At 37.3% G+C, this 26,186-nt stretch overlaps 1 protein-coding gene across 7 annotated transcripts in view; it reads left to right on the top strand.

Annotated features, from left to right (window-relative positions):
• KCNIP4 (potassium voltage-gated channel interacting protein 4) overlaps positions 1-26,186 on the top strand; it is a 444,218-nt gene that overhangs the window by 299,122 nt on the left and 118,910 nt on the right. The gene's annotated exons all lie outside the window — the stretch shown is intronic.

The raw sequence follows: 26,186 nt of genomic DNA, 5'->3' as shown, positions 1-26,186 counted from the left end.
CCATAATTCTAATGGTGCCACATGCTATTTCCTTGAGGCCATGGAAATTTACAGTGTGATGATAATGGTGGGATAAATATCTGTAGCTAGGTTGTATTCAGTACCTTCACTGCTACCCCAGTATTCCACATGCTGTAGTGTGGCACCACCCAGGCTGTTAATATGGCTGTATTACCTTGATTTCTCTTGTGAATGCTGATATAACAAAGTAATGGTGCCTGATGAGTGGGATTTAATATAGTTTTTAATATTAATAAACTTCACATTAAGTATGATCGTGTAATTAATTTTGACTTGTTTTCTGAAGCTCTATTCTGAAGTTCAGGATATAAATGTTCACCAAAAAAAAAATAATAAATAGTAGCCTGATGCTTTACAAACCTTAACTTTAATTTTATATAAAATACTAACTAATAGCAGATTTCAGTCTGTAGCCTGTCGACTGTGGTCATTGTCTGAGTAAACATGCTTCTCTATTTCTTTTTAGTGTTATTTTAGCTCTAGAAATGAAGGAAACGTGAGAAGTGGTATGTAGTTAACTCCCTTATAAAATAATAATGTCCTCTCACCTTGATCATTATGAACACATCCTTAAAGTGAGCTGTTGTGGCCAATCCAGCACCAAGAAAGTCAAAGCTGTGGCATCCCTTCCAACCAAAACTATTCAAAGATTCTATCTATGGAATATCTGGCACTTTTTTCTAAGAACCTGGATCTTACAGGAGACAGTGGTGATTTGTTGTGCCACATTGTAAGATCCAATCATTTAAGTCATTAATTTCTTTATTTATGATATTATAACACTGGTAACTGCTTATTTCCTTCAGTGTAATTCAGATGGATAAATATGTCAGTAGTTGGTGTCCTCTTTCTTTTATCTGTTTTTAACTCATTGAGACTTTTGAAATCAACTTTGAAGATATAATAATAATAATAATAAACTCCATTCCAAACTTAATAATTTAAATGCTTTTTATTTATTTATTTATTCTCAGTAGGTACTTTTTATTTTTATTTTTTTATACAAAGATCTTTCATTGTAATTTTTTATTTATTTATTTTAAAGTTTGATCATGACTTCCTTCCAGTTTTACATTTGAATAAAAACCTCACAACTTTAGGCACATGCATGGGCTTGTAAATGCCAAAATTTAATTGTCTAATTCAATGGACTTCTAAATAATCTATTCCTGTTCCAACTAAACACTTGAGTAGAACCGTAGCTTTATTTAAAATAAATCAATAAGGAAATTGGAGAGTCTTAGCATGTTGAAAAGTTAAGATTGTACTGAAATTCATTTTTTCAGTATGCTGTGGGGTTTAACTCAGTTGGAACCGCCTTTTCTTGAATGATGTATTTTTTATTGTTTACTTAACAGTGTTTAAGGTGAATGATAAAACTGCAGTATCAATACATTTTTTCTAAACTTGTAGAAGAAATGTTTTTTGACGTTAAAGGAAAACTTTTTTTTTCCTAATAATTATATTAGAGCTAGGAACAGTTACAAATTCCAAACAGATGCTGTAGGTAATATTATATGGATAGTAAAGAAAATGTACTGGAACGTATTTTGAAACAGTGATTGCAAAGCATTATTACGACCTTCAGATGATACTTTGAAGGAGAAACATTTTTTCTTAGTTGAGATAAAGAAGACAAGTAAATGCAATTATTTTATACTGCTATTTAAAAAGTATTTAGTCATTAGGAGTTTTTATATAAGTGTATTTATCTTACAACTCTGATTGTTATTCCTTTCTCAAAATTTGGATCAATTGTATTAAGGTGCTTTAATGTTTGGGTGTGTATGTATATACACACATTATGTATGTATATAGAAAGATTTGTCTTAACTGCAGTGTTCTAGATGCAAGATCATTTATCTTGCAGTCTTGGGAGAAAAAAGCCACTTGAAGAGTGTGAGTGTCCCATCATATAAATAGTGCTCACAAGTAGATGGCATTTTGGGATCTCTAGATTTGATTCTTTTATGGTGTTATTTATAGTTTCAATGACCAGTTGAGCCACTTCTAAATGCAAATAATATTTTTGAATTTGTGACTGTATCCCATGCTTACACAAGCTGTACTATGTATTTATTAGTTAATAAATGAGGACAAGACCTGGAGCTCCAACCTTCTCTTGGGAAACACGGTGAAAATCAAAGAATTTATGTACATTGTAAAAAAAAAAAAAAAAAAAAAATATTTTGCTTATTGGATTTATCACTGTTTGGAGAGACTTAAACTGATTAGAGAAATAGGCCAGCAGGAATCTTGTGAAATACAACACGGGTAAATGGCAAATCCCGTATATGGGAAGGAATACAGACTAGGAAGCAACCTTGCTGAAAAGGATCTGGGGATCCTGATAGGCAACACCTTCACCTTGTTGTCTGGCATATTTCTAGTTTGAATAAGGTTAACAGCATCTTGGGGTTTATTAACAGGAGTGATCACAGACACTAGATTGAGGGAAGTGATTATTCACCTCATTAGCCTGCATCTAGGTATCCAGTTTTGGATGCTCTAATGTGAAGTATTGATAAAAGGAGGTGAGTTCACTGGAGGTCTGTACTGGATCTGGCTGGAATGTTAACTTTCCCTGCAGCAGCCCATACAGTGCTGTAAAACCGCCACAAGGTCCCCAAGCTGGCCAGGAGCTGGAGTACACATCCAGTGAGGAGGAGCTGGGAGGGAGGCTGAGGAAGCTGGGTTTGTTCATCCTGGAGAAGAGATGACCTCGGGTAGTGATGGAAGAAGTGCATAACAGCAGCCCCCCAGCTTCTATATGATCACCTGAAAAACAGAGCCAGGCTCTTCGTAGTATTCCATATCAGAAAGACAAGAAATAAGTCTCAAAGTGAAATGAGAGCCTCAGGCTTTTTACAAAGTCAAGTAGAGCTTGGCTTATGTTGGATCTTCTTTAAAAGTTTTCAGAATGTGGGTGGGCCAATCCTTGAGTGTCCTGATCTTATCTCAAGGCTGGCCTGCCTTTGAGCAAGTGGTTGGGCTAGGCACTTCTTGATAGTCCCTTTCTGTGATTTTTTAGCAGAAAAAAAAAAAAAAAGCACCCATGAAAGCCTGGTGTGAAATGAGACTGCAGAAACCATTTTAAATACCTCTTTCTTCTCTCAGGCAATGTAGTATGTACTTTGGAGCATGTGAATATGTATTCCTGCAACTTGAATGCATGCAGCTGTTAATGTGCTTTGATTTGATACTGAGTGTGAGTTAAGAACTGTGTGGGAGAAGAAGCAGAAGCAGCTTTGTCTTACTAGAAGAGCAGAAAGAATGGGATGTAGGGGGTGGAGAATATCAGTAAACTGAAGAGAAGAAAAGGTTGTGTTAACTGTCAGCCACCTATTTATAAATGGGATCGATTTTGTGTGCGTGTTCTAGTTTTTCTAGGTGTGCTAGTAGCCCTTGAAGGCAATTAATGACATTGACTGTGCAAGCATTAATTTCTGAGGCATAAATTCACAGCATAAAGAGGTTTGATGTGCAATTAATGCTTCTTTGTCTCACCCCTGTATAATAATCATAGAATATCCCTGGTTGGAAAGGACCTACGAGGGTCATGGAATTCAACTCCTGGCTCCATAAAAATCAGACCATATACCTGAGAGCATTGTCCAAACACTTCTTGAACACCAGGAGCCATGAGGACCGCAAGGACCACTTCCCTGGGGAGCCTGTCCTAGTGCCATCCACCTTCTGGTTGAAGAACCTTTCCCTAACCCCCAGCTTGACTCTCCCCTGTCCCAGCTCCATGCCACCCCCTTGGGTCCTGTTGCTTCCCCAGAGAGCAGAGCTCAGTGCCTGCCCCTCCACTCCCCTTGTGAGGAAGCTGTAGGCTACCATGAGGCCTCCCTTTGGTCTGCTCTGGGCTGAACAAACCAAGGGACCTTAGCCACTCTTCATGCACATTGCCCTCCTTTGGACACTCTACAGTGTTTTATTACCTTCTTGCATTGCAGCACCCTGAAGCTGTACACAGTAGTTGAGTTAAGGCTGCAGCAGCACAGAATAGAGCATGACAATCACATAACAGTATATCTAAGAAACAGCGTATGTGCTTTTAAGTCTCCTCTTTTTCAGCGCATTTTCAGAGATGTTTCAATGTGTCATATCCCTAACAGGAAACAAACAAAAAAGTCCTCTTGACTGCTGTGTGACTGCAGGAACTGTTGCCTTTTTACTAGTTATCAGTAGTGGACTTAAAAACAGATTTTTTCATTAGAGCACTTCCAATCAATCAGTAAATAAGAAAGGAAAATTAGTTGTGGGAGTATGGGGAGGAAATGACCAATCAAATGTAAACACTATGATTTAAACACTCATCAAGGATGAGAATGGCAGGCGGATTGCATCAATAGAAGTGATAAGCCAGGAGCTGATGCTGACCTCAGCATAGTCAGTGAGTGCCCTTGCTGACCAGGGTGTGGTCCCACTGGGTCTGAGTAGAGCAGGAATGCTGATGGTAAGAGTTGTCAACCATCCAGATGTCATCAGAGACAGATTCGTTCCTTTTTCTCTGTGTAGAAAATTTTTCCTTTTTCTCTGTGTAGATTATTTCAGCTTCAGTTCACAGCTTCACTGTTGTCTTTGCTGAGCATCTTAGTTCTTGTAATGTAGATCAGGTAGAATTTACAAATAAATAAATTGGTTGAGTTCTGCTACTCCAAAATCTCAGTAAGTTGCTTGGCTCCATAAAAATCAGACCAAGTTTTCATTGGTAACTCAGGCAGTGTTTTAAACTTTCCAGGAAGATTTGTAATTTATGATTTCAATTAAAAACTACTTATATATATAAATATGTCTCTCTCAACAAGGTACACATCAGAGGAAGAATTGCACTAGCTCTAGTTTCTACTTTCAGGCTTTAATAATGTGTCATAACCTCTTTGTTTCTCTCATACTTCTTTTAAGAAAAATCTCCCTCTTTTTCTCAAATGAAACATTTCACTTTGCATTTGAATTGTCAAAGGCCTTTCTTTTTCTCAGCATCTTTTCTGTGATGTGTGTGGAATTATTTGGTGTTGTTTTTTGTGTGTGTTTTTTCTTTTTTTTTTTTTTTGAGGCTCTATGATTCAGTTCCCCATTAGCATATTAGAAATGTGATTTAGTATCATGTAACCCTTCATTAACTGAGCTAGTAAACATAGAAATAGCTGTAGAAAGCACTGAAGCAGTCAGAGTAACCACAGAATAGAGAGATTAAAAAGCATATTTAAAGTCATGTTAGTAAGTGAAAAGCTTTTTGCAAAGCTATGATCTATTTTGTAACATCAGAGCAGACCAGCTGTGAAGGATTCTGTCACCTGCTAAAAACAACATACTGTGCTCCGTTTTGACTTGATCGCAGACCATTAGCATTATTTTTCCACATACATTTAAAAGTATCAGTGGCTGTCATTTGCTTCCCAGAGGTGAATGAGACTACATTTCAGGCTCAGGAATACAGGCTCTTGAATCCCAAATGAATAGGTTCAAAAGAGCCTCTGAAGTGTAATCTTTCATCATAGCTAGAGAACTGCCTGCTTGTCTAACAAGCAAAAATCTCAGGGATATTCTGAAGTTGCTAATCTGGGTGAACATGTTTTTTTTCTTTCTATATATAACTATGGGAGAACAGGAATTTTGTTGTAGTTTTGATCCAATGGGTGTGTGAAGAATGCATTGAATAACAATTTGTTACTGAATTAGAAGGAGCTTATTTAAAAAAAAAAAAATCATGTAATTAATTGCAATTAATATGGTAAATGATTAATTTTAATGATTAATTTTAATGATTAATGATTAATTGCAATTAATATGGTAAATTTTTAACTTCTGGAATCTGAAGTTAAAAATAATCAAATTTCTACATAAAATATTACTGTCATTGAGCTCTAGTTTTGTAATTGCCCTTTGCCAGTGAGATTTCAGCATTCTTTTTTCTGTTATAACACTTTTAAAATGGTGGATGTTCAAGGACACTTCAAATACTTTTTTTTTGTTTGTTTGTTTTTTGTTGGGACGCTGGTGAAGCAAAGTCAAAGAAGCCTTTCAATGCCAAATCAGCAGTATGTTCTACTGAGATAGTATTCCTGTGGAAAATATTTATAGAATGCAATTTTTTTATTCTCCTAAGCTGCTTGAGATTTTTTATTTTTATTTTTTTTTCTCAGTGTTGTATAATCTAGGAGAAATCACCATTAATTCTCTTCAGTTTTGGGCTGTAATAAATTTATTTTTTTTATTTTTTTTATTTTTTTTTAATTTAAAACAAAAGTGACAGTGCACGTTTGCTTCTTTTCCCACTTGTGAGTATTTTGTAGGTGAGATTTTTGTGTTTGGTTGGTAGTGTTTTTGTTTTGGCACCTACTACTACAGCAAGCATAACAGGTACTTTATTTTTTTTTTTCTGGCATGTTGTGTAGGTAGTTTATAATATCTGTAAATGAACCATATCAAAGTGCTGAATATCTATAATACTTTCAGGATTTAGTGAAAATATCTTTTTACTCTCAAATAAATTTGTGATAAGTGATGTGGTATAATATAACAGGAGTGATTATTTGTGGCAGCCAGTGAGACATTATTTGTGGCAGAAAGGAAAATACATTTGTCTCCTTGAAAATCTTTTTTTTTTTTTTTTTTTTTTTTCCAAATATATCCTCAAAACTTCATTGAACACCTTCACATTTGTGATATTTAGTTAAAAGCACTTTCTTGCTTCTAGAAATCTTGTTTTCAGTGTAAGATGGAAATAATTTTTGGCATTTCTTGAGTTCATTTAAAAAGGTTTTGGTAAATATTATCTGACCATTTGTTTTTTTGAGGAAAAAGGCAACAGGAAATTGCAAAACTTTTACTAGCATTTGTTAAGAACAAGTGGAAGTTCAGTTTAAATATAATAGACAAATTCAAAATACACTGTTTTGAGAAATTAACTAAAAAATCTCTCATCAGTTCCTAGTTGTTTACTTCCTGGCTAGTATTGGCTGTGTAAATAATACATCCATCCTGGTTTGCATGAAATGTATTAGTACAAGTTGTGTTGCATTGGGTGAAGAGGAACTTCATATTCTGCTCAGTCTTACTCATGACATTATTTGATGATGACACTTAACAATGCTTTATCTGTCCCTTTGTAAGCAGCATATACTACTTATCCTGCACTTGTAAATTAATACAGATAATGCAGGGAGAAGATTTATGGCCCATTATATACTCTGTACTGAATGCTGACATGTAGGTATGTAATCTATTATCCAATGAAAAAGTGGGTCATTTTAGAGTATTTAGTATGTTGTTATATAGCTGTACATTAGACTGCTTGATAACTTGTGTGAGTCATCCTTGTCCTAGCTTGACGTATGTAAAGTTTTTAAAAAAAAAAAAAAGTTCATGCGAACATTATACAATGCTGTATTTGTTCCTATGTTAAAGCAAGGAACAAATGAAATTGTAGCAAATTTTGGTTTTGCTCTTCAGGCTCTGATAACTGATTTAGAACACATCATAGAGGCTTGAACAAGAGAAGAAATTAAAAAACATATTCAGGTTGATTTCTGATAAGTTTCCTTCTTGCATAGTTCGTGTTGCCAAATTATATCCAATGACTTACCTAGGTTTAGCTGGACAAAATACTTTTCTATAAAGCATATTCTCCCATGTCAGTTCTTTCTTGCTTGTGTTGGGAAACATGGGTAGGGAAATACCTGCTTCTATCTACTTCAAAAGCTTGATTTTTAAGGAGAAAATAAAAAATAAAAAATCCCCTGGTGCGCTGTGATAGATGAATCCTTAGGAAGAACAAAAGTTATTAATTGTTCAAATCATTCCCCTTTTGAAAGTGACTTCATCTGAGAAATTTTACTGGAAAACAGGTTAGCAATGTGAATGTTTTCTTCTCATCAAAAATGAAGTCTTGAATAGTCAGTCAAATACTGCTTGCTTTCTTGTGATGAAGTCCGTCCTGCAAATCATTCCTTATTCTGGAAATTCTATAAATCACTAGGAATGGAAAAAATATACATTTTTTGCTTATTAATTAGTTAGTAGATGCTTTTTGAAAAGTCTAAGCAGCATATACAGTGCATTTTCATCATTTTAACTAGACTGACTGACTACTATAGTGCATAGTAAAAGGAAAATTCTATTGATTTACTTTGGAAAAAGATCTGTATCTGCAGAATGCTGGCTCACTTTGACCTCTGCATCTTTACTGTTCAAGAGATTTATTAAAAAAGCTAACATGAAGTAGTTCATTTAGCACTTTTCCAAAATTAGTTTTACCCTTGGCTGTCATAGCTATAGCCTACTGTGTTTGAAAAATTGTTTACAAACTTGGGAGAACAAAACCATGGTAACTTACTAAAACTAGGTATTTATTTCTAGGGATATCATTGGCATTGAAGTAGCAATGTCTCTGCTAATTTCACTGTAACATTTTGGATGTGTATTTAATTGTGGGAAAACTTAAGGTGTGCTCTTTTTTGACATCCTAGTAATAAGGAAGTAAAAACATTGATATTTTGTTTTTGCTTTGCCTGTTAACACACGAGTAGTAGGAAGAAAGCATCATTGTAGCAGCTGCTGTGTAAGCATTAGAAAATAATGCTTCTGAGTTGTGATCAAAATGTACAATAATATATATATATTTTACTGTACCTTCCTTACAATGATCATTAATTTCATGTTGGAAGGCACTAAGTAGATGTTACTAATATTAAAATTTATTTCAGATTTGTCCATATTTGGAGATGTATATTTGAGGGTTAAGTTTACAAATTCATTGTATTTAAATGAAGTAGACATCAAACTTCCACTGATATTCAAAAGCTGATTCACAACTCACAAGTATGCAATAAAACTTTTTCCTATTTCTTTTAAAGCTATGTTGCTTGGCAGGCAAAATATGAATTTAGTTGAAACAACAATGAAGTTATCATTGTTATCTCTGTGGCAAGGAAACCATCCACTTCAAAGATTTTCTTGAGATATTCAGAAAAGTGAAATAAGGAAACAAATGCTCTCAGAGATGGATAGTTCACACTTTCTGTGTTTTAAATTTAAATAACTTTTGGTCTTCATCTTGTGCCATTTAAATAAATTCTTATCTTAGTGCCCTCTTCAGTTTTGAGGAGTTGAGCAGATGAGTCGTGAAGTTGTAAATGAGATATTCACAATGAGAACACTGGAAAAGCCTTTGAGCAAAATGCCATGCTTGAAAACGTTGATTGTTCTAAAGATCAGCATGTCAAACATGCAATTCTTGCTTTCAAAACAGCTCTGCTAACAGTGGTCCTGCTTCTCTGCCTCTGTAGCCCAGCATGAAACAGTACAACAAGAATCATCCACACAGGCAGGGTGTGTCGGAGACAGGAATAGAAGATATTTATTCTTTATGAATACATGTCTCACTGTAAGCTGACATACACCAATCAACTCTCTTGGATTAAAGGAATTTAATGGTACAATGGAGCTAAACAGCTGCAAAAAGTTTTCAAACAATTTATTAAACCCTTTGACTTTTCTGATGATAAAATTTATTGTCTAGTATCAGGGATGTTTTGTTCATTGGTAATTGATTTTGATATCAAAGATATAATGTGTATGTATAGAATACATTATGAAAATATTCTTGTATAAATACATTCATCTTAAGCTGCTTTTTTTTCCACTGCATATGACAGTTAAGACTATTTAAGAGTCTTATTATTTGTAAGAAACATCTTTATTGTGTGGCATCAGGAAAGCCTGCAATTGCATATGTAAAGAGATGCTGCTGCTAAAACAGCTGGAGTTACTGCACTCTAAATATATGTGATTTACTAATATTTGAATGTGCACTATAATTATAATAGTAATAAGAATCTTGAGAAATGGAAGCTTTGCACAGTTCCCAATCAGTTCAATATTTCTACAGTGGGTGGTCAGGGCAGGATTTTTCTCCACACCACTGTGATCAAGTTTCTGTTCTGCATTTGTTCAATTAAATGCCTTGTGAAATTTAAGGCAGATTGGCAATATGGTCACTGGAATGCATGAAAGGGGTGGAGGTAAAAATAAATAAATAAATAAATAAATGCAGCAAGTAATCTTTCCTACTATATTGATTGTGATGGTTTCTCTGCATAAATAACCGTACTAGAGAAAAGAAATAACAGCTTAATAAAACATGCCAGGATATTTTGTTTTTGTAAATGTGCTAGTAGATTGAATCATAATGACTCAAAATTCCAGCTGATTAGACAATTGTCTCCTGAATATGCTTTTGTACATCAGCAGCTGTTCCCAGACCTCAGCAAGAATGTTGCTCGTTGAAAGTCAAGAGTCTTTTTTAGTATTGAATCCAACTTTGTTTTAATGTAAAAGAGAGACTGTATCAATATTAGTAAGTAATGCAATCAAGAACAGCTTGGTAGATTTAAGTGTTCAGTGGTGCAGCCCTATCTTATATGTTGTTCAGGGATTTCGACTTCAAGGTAAATTTAGCCTGGGTACCTGGCCTAAACAGCCCCACTGCAAATGGTTTGAAGATCTCTAAGTACCAAAGGTTGTTTTGGAGTTTAAGGACCTCCTTAGGGTTTGGATGGCATTTGTTTTGTGCCTGGAGAGAGCTTCCAGGTTAAGTGGATTCCAGAAGGAATTTAGCGGACATAAGACAAAATTGTTGTACGTTTCTAGCCAACATGTAATATCTAGGGATAATCATGGGGTGCTGTGGTAGTTTAACCTGGTCGGCAGCTAAACACCACACAGCCATTCACTCACCCTCCCCCCTCCCTCTCTGGGATGGGGTAGAGAAATGAGAAAGTGAAGCCCATGAGTTGAGATAAAGACAGTTTATTAAGACAGGAAAATAATAATAATAACAATAATAATTATAACAATAATGATTATAACAGTACTACTACTAATAATGTATACAAAAAAAGTGATTCACAATGCAATTGTTCACCACCCACTGATCGATGCCCAGCCTAACCCCAAGCAGTCTGGCCCTCCTTCCCTGGCTAGCCACTTCTCTATGTTGTTTAGCATGACGTCAGATGGTTATGGAATAATGCTTTGGCTAGTTTGGGTCAGCTGTCTTGGGTCTGTCCCCTCCCAGCTCTTGCTGCACCCCCAGCCTGCCCATTGGCAGGACAGAGCAAGAAGCTGAAATGTCCTTGGCTTGGTGTAAGCATTGCTCTGCAGCAATTAAAACATTGGGGTGTTATCAGCACTCTTCTCATCCTAAGCCAAAACATAGCATTCTACCAGCTACTAGGAAGAAAATTAACTGTCCTAACTGAAACCAGGACAGGTGTCTTTTAAAATTGTTCTTCCAGTCAAAATCAAAATGCCAGCTTATTTGTAGCCAGAATTGCACCCTTGTGCTAGAACTCTGCAGTAACACTGCTGATAGCTGTAGAGGTCAGAAAACACTTCTACCTCCAAATGCAATGCATGTATATATGTATGTCTATGCATATTCATATACAGTTTCCCAAAGAAAAATATGCTCCAATGTGACCTCTTTCAGTATCTCTAAGATTTCTGCTGCATCTTCAATGCTGTGTGAGTTTTGTCCTCCCAGAGGAGCAGAACTGGTGAAAGTAAGAGAAGGGCAACAAGAACATCCAAGCGTGCTGTGTGTCTTCTTTTGAGTCTTGATCAAAAAAGAATGTACTGCATACTCTGAAAAAGAGACAGCTAAGAGCTCTTGTTAGAGGTCTGTAGCAGTACGGTTGTTTTGAAGAAGGTAAATAAAGAATAATTTACTGGGGACATCAAATCCGATTAATGCATATAAACGAAAAGTAAAGACATGACTTTTAGAGCTAAGGTATCACATGTTACAATAACATACCATGCAATACTCAGGTATGCAGTCCATAACCAAAAATAGGTGAGGTTTTCTTTTCCTCCAACCAGTTTAAGCACACTTGTACAAATAGCATGTCTGCATTTGAATGTATGCATACACACGAGATAAAATTTGACACACAACATGAAAAGGTAGTATATATTTTTCTGCACTATTGTGTTTCTCTGGCACAATTGTATTAATATGTTTTGAATGCTTAATTGTACAGTGAAAATGGGTATGCTGCCACAGAGATCAATATTCTTCATCTAGTTTCTCCACTTGCTTTAATCACTAATTTGATGCTCTATTTAATATGATTAAACATACAGAGACAAATCTTTTAAATTAAATGCTAAGCTTTTATTTAATTTCTCTACACAGCAATGGGTTGAGCAGATTAAGATAGAAAAATATGAACTGAGATGAAAACAAGTAAAATTCTGTAGAAGTGGCATTAGATAATGGTGATGCAACTGTAAGCATTAGCAGGTAGTAATGCAGATGACAATACAGCAGTAAATTACTGTTTAGTGGCTCTAATAAAAGGCTCGGAAATCTTTTTTTTTTTTTTTCAGATATTAACATAGTAAACCTTACAATTGAATGTTATTTCACACCTCAACATATAATGTTATTTTGGCAGAGGTAGGTTTTGGTTTCCTGAACACGAGAGGGTTCCTGCTCTCTCTCCTGGGCCACACAGAATTTGAACAAGGGCTTAATGTGGATTTCTAATGTACATGAAATCTCTGTAAACAGAAAATATTATTTGAACTGCATTAAAGTTTTCATACTTACATTATCCCTATTGTGCTGCTGATTAAGTGTGGCCAGTCCAAAAATCCAAAAGTAAGAACAGAAGATGTAGTATTTGAAACTCATTTTACAGCAGCATTTATCTTTCAGTACTTTATATTCTTTGTCTTGGAATGCTTATTGTATCATAAAATTCATAAAATAAAGGAATTATCCTGTATACAAGGAGGCTGCATCATTTTTGTCTGGTACCATACTCAGAGCTATTACAACCTGCTAAGACTATTCTTCAACTCTTCTCTTTTTGTTATTGGAATGAAATTACTGTTGTTAATACATTTGAATAAAATAAAGTAGAATCTGCAACCAACAGAATTCCTGTCAACATGTGCAGCTTCTGTCTTTTCATTAGCAGTATCTTATAATGGATGTAGCTTAGTCCCAGATTCTGCTCCTGGGTGTATGTCATGTCACTTACACCAGTGAGTGTGGCTTTTTTGCACCTTAGGTTCCCATTCTATTTAAAAAGAAAAAAAAAAAAAAAAAGTACCTCTCAAACCTTCTGTGCTCTACGGTGGAATATAAAGTATTAATATTCACTAATTGCTTTAATTTCTAATGATGACAAAAATGAGCTCCATTTATTTTTTTCTTCTTTAAAACTTTCATTATGATTCTTAAAATATGCAGAAAATATCTATCCAGTTAATGTCACAGCTGGTGAGATTTGTTGTTGATTTTTCTTTCTGAATCAAGAAATCCTGCTCTTGAATGTCAAAAGAATGAAGCCCAGTTTTCCTCTTTTCCAAATCAATTAGCAGTGCCCTTTAATTCTACCTCACAGAATCACAGAATTTCTAGGTTGGAAGAGACCTCAAGATCATCGAGTCCAACCTCTGACCTAACGCTAATAGTCCCCACTAAACCATATCCCTAAGCTCTACATCTAAACGTCTTTTGAAGACTTCCAGGGATGGTGACTCCACCACTACCCTGGGCAGCCTGTTCCAATGCCTAACAACCCTTTCAGTAAAGAAGTTCTTCCTAACATCTAACCTAAAACTCCCCTGGCTCAACTTAAGCCCATTCCCCCTCGTCCTGTCACCAGGCACGTGGGAGAACAGGCCAACCCCCACCTCGCTACAGCCTCCCTTGAGGTATCTGTAGAGAGCGATAAGGTCGCCCCTGAGCCTCCTCTTCTCCAGGCTGAACAAGCCCAGCTCCCTCAGCCGCTCCTCGTAGGACTTGTTCTCCAGGCCCCTCACCAGCTTCGTCGCCCTTCTCTGCACCCGCTCAAGCACCTCGATGTCCTTCTTGTAGCGAGGGGCCCAAAACTGAACACAGTACTCGAGGTGCGGCCTCACCAGAGCTGAGTACAGGGGGACAATCACTTCCCTAGACCTGCTGGTCACACTGTTTCTGATACAAGCCAGGATGCCGTTGGCCTTCTTGGCCACCTGAGCACACTGCTGGCTCATATTCAGCCGACTATCCACCATCACTCCCAGGTCCTTCTCTGCCTGGCAGCTCTCCAACCATTCCTCTCCCAGCCTGTAGCTCTGCTTGGGGTTATTGCGCCCCAGGTGCAGGACCCAGCACTTGGCCTTGTTGAACTTCATGCAGTTGACCTCAGCCCATCGGTGCAGCCTATCCAGATCCTCCTGCAGAGCTTTCCTACCCTCAAGCAGATTGACACACGCACCTAACTTGGTGTCATCTGCGAACTTACTGAGGGTGCACTCGATGCCCTCGTCCAGATCATCGATGAAGATATTAAAGAGGACCGGCCCCAGCACCGAGCCCTGGGGGACGCCACTAGTGACTTGCCTCCAACTGGACTTGACTCCATTCACCACGACTCTTTGGGCCCGGCTATCCAGCCAGTTTCTAACCCAACGAAGCGTGCGCCAGTCCAAGCCTAGGGCAGCCAGTTTCTTGAGGAGAATGCTGTGGGAGACGGTGTCAAAAGCCTTGCTGAAGTCAAGGTAGACCACATCCACAGCCTTTCCCTCATCCACCCAGCGCGTCACTTTGTCATAGAAGGAGATCAGGTTCGTCAAGCAGGATCTGCCTTTCATAAACCCATGCTGACTGGGCCTGATCGCCTGCTTGCCCTGCAAGTGCTGCGTGATGACTCTCAGGAGGATCTGCTCCATGAGCTTCCCTGGCACTGAGGTCAAACTGACAGGCCTGTAGTTTCCCGGGTCTGCCCTCCGGCCCTTCTTGTAGATGGGCGTCACATTTGCTAGCCGCCAGTCAACTGGGACCTCCCCCGATAGCCAGGACTGCTGATAAATGATGGATAGTGGCTTGGCCAGCTCCTCTGCCAGTTCTCTCAGTACCCTTGGGTGGATCCCATCCGGCCCCATCGACTTGTGTACATCCAAGTGCCGTAGCAGGTCACCAACCAGTTCTTCATGGATAGTGAGGGCCACATCCTGCTCCCCATCCCCTTCCACCAGCTCAGGGTACTGAGTATCCAGAGAACAACAGGTATTGCTGCTAAAGACTGAGGCAAAGAAGGCATTGAGCACCTCCGCCTTTTCCTCATCTCTTGTAACTAAGTTTCCCCCCGCATCCAGTAAAGGATGGAGATTCTCCTTAGTCCTCCGTTTAGCACTGATGTATTTATAGAAATGTTTTTTGTTATCTTTAACGGCAGTAGCCAGATTGAGCTCCAGATGAGCTTTGGCCTTCCTAATTTTGTCCCTGCACAGCCTCGCTACATCCTTAAAGTCCTCCCTAGTGGCCTGCCCACTTTTCCAAAGATTATAAACCCTCTTTTTCCTCCTAAGATCAAGCCACAATTCTCTGTTGAGCCAGGCTGGTCTTCTTCCCCACCAGCTCGTCTTTGGGCACGTGGGGACAGACCGTTCCTGCGCCATTAAGATTTCCCTCTTGAAGAGCGCCCAGCCTTCCTGGACCCCTCTGCCCTTCAGAACCGCCTCCCAAGGGACTCCACCAACTAGTGTCCTGAGCAGCTCAAAGTCAGCCCTCCGAAAGTCCAAAACAGCGGTTTTACTGGTCCCCTTCCTGGCCTCACCAAGAATAGTGAACTCCACCATTTCGTGGTCACTCTGCCCAAGACAGCTCCCGACAATCACATCCTCCACCAGTCCTTCTCTGTTTGTGAAGAGAAGGTCTAGCGGGGCACCACCCCTGGTAGGTTCACTAACCAGCTGTGTCAGGAAGCTATCTTCCATGCTCTCCAGAAACCTCCTAGACTGCTTTCTCAAGGCTGTGTTGTGCTTCCAGGATATGTCAGGGAAGTTGAAGTCCCCCACGAGTACAAGGGCTGAAGATTTCGCAACTTCTGTCAGCTGCCTGTAGAATTCCTCATCCGTCTCCTCATCCTGGTTCGGCGGTTTATAGCAGACCCCGACCAGGACACTAGCCTTGTTGTCCCTGCCGATCCTAACCCAAAGGGACTCGACCTTGTCATTCCCAGCCTCGAGTTCTACAACCTCGAAAGACTGTCTTATATAGAGAGCCACACCACCACCCCTTCTGTGCTAAACCTCCTTCTGTAATATCCACCCACTGCTTATGCAAGCAATGAATATGGAAATATAACTCCTGGTAACTTCACGTGTATGTCCAATTTTCATTGTTTTCAGTGCATCTTGAGGACATGATGCTTCAGTGCATGATGATGTCCTGAAGCAGTTACTATTATTCTCAGTAGAATGATAAATATTAAATACTCTAACCAAAAAAAAGTATGTGAACCTTTAGGTCTTGTAGTGTTAACACACTCAATAATTTCATTAATATAATAGTAAATCAGTGGGGATGAGGGATTTATAGGGTACATATTAATCACTCTTAGTATCACCTGTCTCTGCAGTTCTACTACTAAAACTACAGCAATATCACAAGGTTGAGTATCAGAAGCACTGAAGTCCATAATGTCTGAAAAAAAATCAAAGTCCTAAAACAAACAAAACACTCAAAGTAGAAGGACTTCCATCACCCAGCAATTTTTTAATTATTTACTTTTTTTTTTTTTTTTTTTTTTTTTTGAAGTAAGTGCAAATCTGCTTATTCTAGCTGTTACTGTTCAACATTTTGAATTGAGGAAATCACAGGAAAGGGATAGACATCAGTGCACTCTACCAACCTGATTTACAGTGCATGATGTAAACTTGCATTTAAGTGTTTACATCAAGACTAAGGTAATGTGAGTTTCTGTGCACCAGTCAGCCGTGTACCTGATAGTGTTCTTGACCTAGCATATCCGTCTGGTTTGTATTACTTTACCAATAAAATCTTAACATTAAAATCTTAACATTAAAGACATTTACATGGATGTCCCATCTGCCATCAGTAGAAAGTTATTACTTTTGTATTTTAAATGTACAAAGATTTAAAAAGCATAATTAAAATCAAAAATACAATACGCGATGAAAAGAGATTTTTTTCCTTCACATTTCTTCATATTTTTCTTAACATATTTTGGGTTATATTTCATATTAATTTGGAGAACAGAAATAAAGTGAAAGAATAAGCTAAATAGGTTGAAAGCTAGAAACATCTGTTCAGAAACACCTGACACGGGTACTGTTTGTCTTGGTAATTTTTATGAATAGTACCTGGAAAGTGGGCATGATTTTCAGTTATTCCAGTATGAATAACTTTGACTTGACATGATGTGGTGCCAGTTGTTACATTCATGAGTGCCACAAACTTTTTTTCTCTGTGAATGGTATGCTCTTTGCTATCTCCCTCGACTGTGCATTGCTCTTGGCTCATTCATATAACATTATTTATTGCTGTATTGAGTGGTAACTGTTAGAGTGAGTATACTTGAACTTGAGTATACTCGTTATACTGTATATATATACTGTTATACTTTAATATTCTATTTAAGCTACTTACAAGTTTGCAATGTCCAAATCATGCCAGAAGTCAGACAATTGCTCATACTGCTGCTGCATTTCTCTTTGTTCTTAGGACTTCATTTATTTATTTTTTCCTCTTTTCTTTTCGTATGCTCTATCTGCCTTCAACCATCTCTTACTGACTGCCTGATTCACCCCGCTTCTCCCCCATGTTAGAATTGCAAACCCAAAGGTAGGATTTCCTAATTTGTATTTAATTCTCAAAACAGCAGTGCCTCAAACAATCCATTGGCTGTAACTTCACGAAGATATTCTGCATGCAAGAATAAAAGAAAAAATAATAAATGTTCTTATTTTTCCTATCATTGATCTTGGTGATTATGAGCAGAAGTACTATTCTCAGCACTGGTGTTCAACACAACAGCTTGCTAGGTAAAAAAGTAGCTTTCCTTATTAGCAGGTGGTGGTGCTGATCAAAACTAATTTGCAATTGCAGTACTTATCTAGCAGAATATGTGGAATGGAAACAGCATAATATTATGACACAATTATCATAATTACCTTACCAGAAATTAAGATGTACAGAGTAAGACGTAAAACCACACTTTGATTTTACTTAGCTTGCCTTGTTAATTTGAAATACACTAGACCAGGACAAATCTGCTTAGAATTCTTTAACTTTTTAAAAGACATTCCCTCTTCCAAGCAAAGAAAAAGCTTACTTTATTCTACTTCATATGGAGATATTTCTATATGAGGTATAAATTTCAGGCTCTGTACTAGTGGTTTATGTTCACAGAGCTATGAACACAAATCACAGTGGTTACAGACAAGATATGGCTGAAAAACTAACAGATTTTTTATTTCTTTTTAGGCAGATTAATCTTTTTCAACCATTCTTTGATGCAAAGACATCTTAAGAAAAAACCTGCTTAATGTTATGGGAGCATCAGGAGCATTGGCAAATGGCACATTCTGAAGTCAGAGTTTATTAAGACAAAAAATGGCAGCACGGTATTTGGAGTGAAAGGGAGGAAAATGGGGAGGGTGGAGATGACCCTCCTTATAAAGGTTCTTATAAAGACTAAAGGTTTCACCCTTATGTCTGCACTGCTAGAAACATCACTGACTTGTTGGCTCTATATATGGTCACATATATACCTCTGGAATTTAATTAGACTAATTAATTATTTGATTTAGGAGTGTTGTTGGGCTAGGTGCCTGGAGCAGGAACTGGTAACTTATAAGCAAGGTTTTCTTATCTCTGAATCTGGCTTTCTGCCTCACTTCTGTTGTTTTAATTCCTTTCCGTCCAGTTTTGTAAAGGATCTTTGCTAAACAGCATAACTGAACAACTGAATTAAACAAAGCACAAGCAGAACTGTTGACGGTGTCAGCAATGGCATCTGGTCAGACCAATGTGTCCACAGATGTGAGAATTGGAAACCAGAGTGGGTTTATGTGTTAGCAGAAAAACAAAACAACTTGGAGTGGAACATGATCTGCTAACAGACGAAAATATAGTGGCCATGGAGGCAGTTGGAGGGAAGAAATAGCTGATCAGCCATCCATAACAATGATCTCCCTTCCATTGACTTCAGAAGAAGATTCGTACTTTCTATTCATTATAAATTGGTTTGCCACTCGGGAGGGAATATAAAGAGAGTTAACAGATGTAGCAAGTCACTCTTTTGGAGTGCTGGAGGCACAGCTACAATGATTACATCTGTATGAAGGAGGCTACTATTAGTTTTAAAGGAGAATGTAAACAGCAGATAAAAGATGGCAGACGTGAAAGTGGCATAATATTTTATGGGCCTAAATTCCTGAGATATTTCATTGTAATAACACTATAAATCTTCTTTGTTATTTATTCTGCAATTTGATAGCATTCCAAAAAAGAAAAATATATTAACTCCTGTCTGTTATGGTGCATACAAATGAGTCACCAGTGAAGCACAAGTATTTTTTTGGTTCTCTTATGTGTGCATAATTGTTAGTGAGCATGGTTTAGATATCTCTTCTAACATTCACGGCATATTTTTTGTGTAGTAAAAAATAACGTTATTGTGAAATAGAAAATCTTTTCCTTGACTTTTATTAAATTTATCAATTTTATTAAATATGCTGAATTCCTGTGGTTCTCATACTGTTTTCTCTTCTTCTTGCCCTTAGTCTCATTGCACCTTTCACCATCCTTGAACAACTCCCAGTCTTTCCTGCTCTCCTATTCCACACCTCTCTCCTCTTTGGATTTGCTGCTGTTTTTTCCTCCAAATCTCTTCTCAGAACCACTGTTGCCTTGCTATCTATCCAGTCTTGGATCACTGCTCTTTTGGATCACTGCATCTTCCCTCTTATTGGCAGGTTCAAGTTGTTTCTTTGCTGTTGTCACTTTACTCTTCTTTCTAGGATTCAGTCTCCTCCTTGTTTTCTTACTACTTTATGTATTCTTGCTGCCATTGTAGTAAGATGATTTTTTCTGTGTTGATAAACACAGAAGATATTGCAAGTGCACTGTACTCTCAGGCAGCAGCAAGGATAAGTTTCTTTGTGAGGGAAGGATGGATGTCAAGCTGGGAAGTCTGCAAGCCAGGTTCAGAGTGTGGACCAATGGGGTGGGTATGAGCCCAGCACCTCTATGACTGCAATATAGCCCAGGAAGGGAGCAAAAGCAAGAGCCTCAGAGTAAATGCAGCTCAAGAGAGAAATGGGGGAAATTTCTTCCTGATCTTTCTCAAACAGCTTCATAGGCAATTGCAGCTTCTGAAACACCTCTTGCTTCCCAGGGAGCTGGCCTTGATCACAGACAGCTACACTCCAGGGGCGGGGGAAACACTTCAGCCTTTGACACTGCATGCTTGAACTGAAAGTATTATGTTAAGGGCCGAATCCAGTGTCATCTTCCACAGATTTTTAAGTGTCCAACTCAAGGCAAGTTTTTCCTAGCTACTGCAACAGCTAAGTGGTTTGTCTGTTTGCTATGATATTGTTATTCAATATTAAATCTCTTTTTTTTTTTTTTTTTTTTTTTTTTTTTTTTTTTTATGAGCGTTTGTTTATTTATTTTTTAATGTACTGTAGCATAGGAGTACGAATTTTATAAATGTTCTTCCTGAACATCCAAAAGTGGGCTTTGGATACCAAGTGTATATTTACTGCTGTCAGGATGCATCTTTAGTATGTGATTCCACTGGTATCTCCATTAAATAAATTATTGTTTATAAATATCCTGGATGGTTTCGGTTGAAGTATGGGATTACAGAAATGCATAAGAAATAAGAATTAAATAAGATAAAGAAATGCGAAGGGCCAACAAAAGTTACCTAGTCTAAAGGGTCAAAAATAAAGATGCATTAACAGTTTGGGATTTTTTCTAAGTCTTAAATATATTACATTTTGCAGTTTGTTTGTTTGCTTTTCTTTTTAAAGCTATAATAAAATTTGCATAGACTTTCCTTCCACTTCTCTAAAGATAATATTTTCAAAATTTAACTTCTATATTCTAATGCTATAGTACAGTATTATTAAGATAAAAGTATTACAAATTTTGTCCAGGGGTGAGAGGCTGGTTTAGCTAAGTAGCCTTAAAAATAATAAAAAAAGAAGTAAAAGTAAATAAATATTCCTGTATCTTCTAACAAAATCACTGATTTTACCAACGAAATGCATGCCATAACTAGTCATATATACGGATGATTGATATTTCCATTCTGACATTCTGGTAAGTTTTTGTGGAGAGTGCAATTGAGTAGACTAAAAAAACCTATGTTAAAAAAAAATAAAAAATCTATCTGATACTTTAAGTTATTGAAATCTTAATTGATTACTGGGGCTTATTAGAATCAGTATTTGAAAAAAAAAATTATTTGTATGTTCTAAATTTGGTAAGGTTTTAAATGATGCTCTAACAGCATCTAATTTTCAATGATTTGTGAAACTACTTGTAGCCTTTTCCCCCAGTAATCTGCATCTTTTTAAAGGAAAATTGGTGTTCTGCTACACTGTTTGGAAGGAAATCCTGACGTTGCTGTAACAAAGCTATGGTTTTACTCCTCTCGGTGCTTTTAATCCTTTGCATTTCAACGAGAGTCCAGGTACCTTGCTGGTCCTGGTGTCTCCAGACAAAGGGAGGCAGCTTTCCTTTGCCCATATCCTGCAGAAAACAGAGCTGCTTTCCCTGGTGGCTGTCCCTGCAGGATGCCTGACCCCCTTCCCTCCTCTCTGCCGTTCCATTTCTCAGAGCACCACCCCAGAGGATGCTTCTCTTTCCCTCTAGATCATCAGATGCCATGCAGTGAAAATGAGCAGACAGATGTAGGCAAATCACCTTGATTTTTCAACATTTCTGAAATATCATTAGTTTTGTTTGGAGGACCACGTTTAATACAGACCATTAAAACTTTGTGTGCAAAAGATACCCAGCCTAGTTTCTCCTGTTTTATGGCATCTGTCTGCATCTGAGTAAGAAGGCAGGATTTCTTTATCTGTTTTGATGCCTTCAGTTTCCTTAGGCATGCTTTGGGCCAGAATTCTGGTAAAGAGAGCATTTTGCTTAGCCATCACAGAGGCTTTCTTTCCCTCTCCTTTGACTTTCTTGTCCTTGGCTCATGTTGCTGCTGACACAGGCTACCCTGCAGCAAAAGTGTGCTCAGCCACTGATCCTTTCCTCCCTATGTAAGTTTCCTGTGCATTTTGCCTGCCTCCCATTAGCACTTTTCAGTCACTGTCTTTCTGATATCTCATTGGAAATTCCCCTTCTTTCCCCCACTTCTTTATATTTACCACTATACTTTATACCATTGTGCAGTTCTGGAGCAACAGAGAAACGTGTTTGTTGAATGTGTGTCAAAACCATTTAGATGAGAAAACAGGAGAAAATCATTGACAAAAACTTTAAAAACACATCTGTTTTCACAGGAACAACTAATAAATGAATAGCATCAATCATAATTCATAACATGTAGGGGATATTTCTCAGATCATCATACACTGACACTCCATGAAAATCTGTTTGGTGAAAAAATTGCTGCTTAACTCTTCACTAGACATTTTTCTTTGACCTTTGTATGTACAGTGTCTGAATTTCCTGAAGTATATTTAGTGATATATTTATGTATAGCCACAATGTCTGTTTTAAGATCAATGGTTCTATGTTAAAATTCCTACACTTGCACAGCAATGTTATTTGTTTTGCACAGGTGAGAAAAGGATAAACAAAAGAACTTCAAATGTGAACAAAGAAACTAAGACGGTCTCCTTTAAAAATAAATAAATAAATACATAAAATCTTAGCGTTAATATTTCTTTTACTGTTGGTTTTGTGTCTTTTTGTACATCAGGTCATGATTTCAGCTAAAAAAAAAATGATTCTCAACATTTATTTTACTGCTGGGAGTTGATAGCTCAGGATACAAAATGAAAATAATGATAAGGTGAAAGTTTAACTCAAAATTGATATGAGTCACTTTTGAACTGAAAAAGAATGTACTGCACCAAATGACTAAAGTCGCTGGTCACCAACTGCTTCAAAGGGCAGTGTGCAGCTCTTTGAAGCTAGGACCTAGGACCATGCCTAGGACCACGCATTCAGCTTCAGTCTCTTTATTCTCTGCAAAATAGCTGTGGTGTATTTTAAAATGCTGCAGCTACCCCCAGAACATTAAGCATTTATCATGTGTACTCAGTGCTCATATTTTCTTCTTTTTCTTCTGAAAAGCTGTATTGCCCAGAGCATTGAACCAATCATTAAGACTGTGGACAGGGGTGCAGTTGGGTCTGGCTGCTTGGTCTCATTCTCTGAGTGTCCAAAACCCTTTTCCCTTTCCAAAGGGCTGAAATTCCCCCTTCTGTCAAATAGTGTCTCAGAACTTCTCACCATTACTGCTTCTCAGCACAGGACATAACTTTGCCAAATGCTAATTTAACTACCAGAAAGCCTGAAAATGCTTTTCAGCTGAACACCACTCCTATGTGCCTAGTATATATTCATTTTGTTTCCATTGGAGTATGGCAGTTCCAAAGAGGCTAAGGTAGTTGGAACTATTCCTTAACTTTTGAATCTGACTTTTTTGAAACTTGCCTGTTGCTGATACATATTCTTGAAGACCATAGAACCACCTTAATTTTGTGTCAGTGCATCTTTTTATTTCTAGCCTCCTTAAGAGACAACCTGTATAAGTAGAAACTTGGAAAAAAAAAAAAAGAAAAGAAAAGGGAAAAGAAAAAAAGAAAAAAAAAAAAAAGGAAAATATTTTGATTAATTTATTCTTTACAATATTAAATCTTTAAGAAAAATCTAGATAGGTATTTTTGTTTTTGTTTTTTTAATTTTACGATACATAGAGAATGTATTTCTAAATATATCATGTTCAGAGGTTTGGGATGGGAGAAAAATTATTGTATTTGTTCAAACTGTTTATTTTTAATATTTTTCTGTGTCTATACTAAAATGTTTTGTGACTCTTCACTTATTAATATTTCTGAGAAGCTTCTTTGGGGATCAGAAATTCCCTCAGTCTGAAAAATGGGAGCATGTGTTCAACAAATAATGCAGCAAGTATTTCTTAACCTTTACTGCAGTTGCATTCCCTTTCCCCCAAAACAATTAAAATCAAAACAAAACAGTCAACAAAGGAGTGAGACAGCCATTGCATTCTGTTAGGTTGTATCTCTGAGCAGGTATCATATATATCTACTTTGGTATGCTAGACAGTGTAATTCATTAGGAAGAAAACATGTAGTAGACTTGAAATTACGAATTCACCAGTTGGCTGGTGAATTCACCTTACAATATAGATTTAACTTCTTTCTCTAGCCAGGATCCAAATGAGAAACTTTTAAGGAATACATTTTCCTTAAATTCTATAGGCATGTCCTCTATACATATGTTAAAGTGTAAATAAGAATTAATACACAAAGCTGGACAAAACTTTATCTGTTACCACATGCTTGCATATGGGCTGTGTTGAGTCCCACACAGTAAGGAACACTTGGCTACTGCTTTTCTTCACATAGATCTGGTAGTACAGAAAATCTTGACATTGTATTGCAAAATTCTCATGCAGGCAATGTTGGTCAAAACCTGTTGTTACGCTGTTAGAGTCTGGCTTGTCTTCTCCTGAGCTTGCAGGGGATTACTAGTCTTGGACTGCAACCATGAGACAAGTACAAAGGGAGATGAGTTACTGTCTCCAATGTGTCTTGAGGATACATCCTCAAGGCTCCATGTCTTTTTTTTCTTTTTGTCAAATTATTTTTCTCCTGTTTTAACAATCTTCTGTTTTAACGTGCTTAGGCTGTCTTGGGAGAGCCTAATTATTCTCCAGTGTGTTTCAGAGCTGCTTCAGTAAGAGACAATATGTGTTACTGTCATTGTTAGCAAGAAATATCTCTAAGAATAAGTTCAAAAAGAAACATTATGAAAACAAACATCAGTTGCAGTGAGGGAGCAGGCTGCTGAATTTCTGGCACACTCTTAAGATACCTCTATTGGAATACAAGTTCCTAAAAACTTAGGGTATACATAGGCGTGTGATGTTAGGAGGTAGATTGCTGAGTTTTATTTGCTTTTAAGTAATAAGACAAAATGTTATTAAATATTTAATATTATTTTGGTCAGAGAGGGACATTAATGAATTGTAAAGGCTATGGCTGGCAGTCGCATTGGACAATCTTGATCATGACTAATTTATTTACACCTAAAAACTAGTTAACTAAATTTTTTTTCTATATAACTGTTCCACCTAATTGGAGTGAGTTCAGAAAAGAGCAGCATGACTGGGAAGCTAGGGAAATTGCTTTTGAGGAGATTAGAGAAATTAAAATTCATAGCCTGGTCTGCTCATGAATATTGGAGGGAAATGAATCCTAGAGTATTAATGGCAGCAAAAATATTCTTGGCCTTAGAAATGGTTGAACATGGCTTAAGTATTCAGCAATCTCTGATCCATGTTTTAAATCTATTGGTGTAACAGAGAGGAAGGCATGCAAGTGTCTCCTTTATGAGACTGGGATACAGCCATTTGCATGTCAACAAGCACATGAAAATGAACTCATGACCCATAAGCCTGCTGTGCATAATAGAGTATCTGCTTATCCAAACTGTCAGCATGGAGTACAGAAGCTGTGATAAAACCTGAAAAACTACTGAAGAAGAAAAGAGCTAGTCCCTGCAGTGGCATAGCACAATCAAAAGTGCTATCAAAAGTCTAAGGTTTTGTTGGAAGTACAGAAAAGTGTGATTCTGTATTTTGCTGTTTCCCTTGTTTCAGTTTGTGCAAGAAGCTCATGATGAAGTCTGTTGGACATCATAATGCTTCCTCAAGGAAGAGCTGAAATCCTTCTTTTCCTTAATTGATAACAAGACATTACAAAATTATTGTTTCCTTCAAGTTTTTATACTGTTGCTGCTTTTCAGAGTGCTAGAACAGCAAAACTGCTGAAGCAGATTGTTTTTCATTGTGCTGCATGGATCCTCAAATACCACTGTATGAACAAGTGGGAGCCGAGAAAAAACTGCATTAGGAACTTAAAAACACCAACACGTAATGCTATTTCTTCCGACTCCTTCTTCATAATGATTTTTTTTCTTCTCTCTTTGTGAATGAACAGGAGTCTAGTCACAAAACCTTTACATTTTCTGCAAAAGTAAATTTCCTGAATCATTAGTACTATGCCAAAACACATACATCTGATGGGGGAATTCAAAAGGCTCTGAGATTCCTAATAGAGAGAAAGTT

The sequence above is a fragment of the Aythya ferina genome (assembly GCF_964211825.1).
Source record: "Aythya ferina genome assembly, chromosome: 4".
In the NCBI taxonomy this organism is placed as follows: Eukaryota; Metazoa; Chordata; class Aves; order Anseriformes; family Anatidae; genus Aythya; species Aythya ferina.
This window is presented reverse-complemented; position numbering and strand designations above follow the sequence as displayed.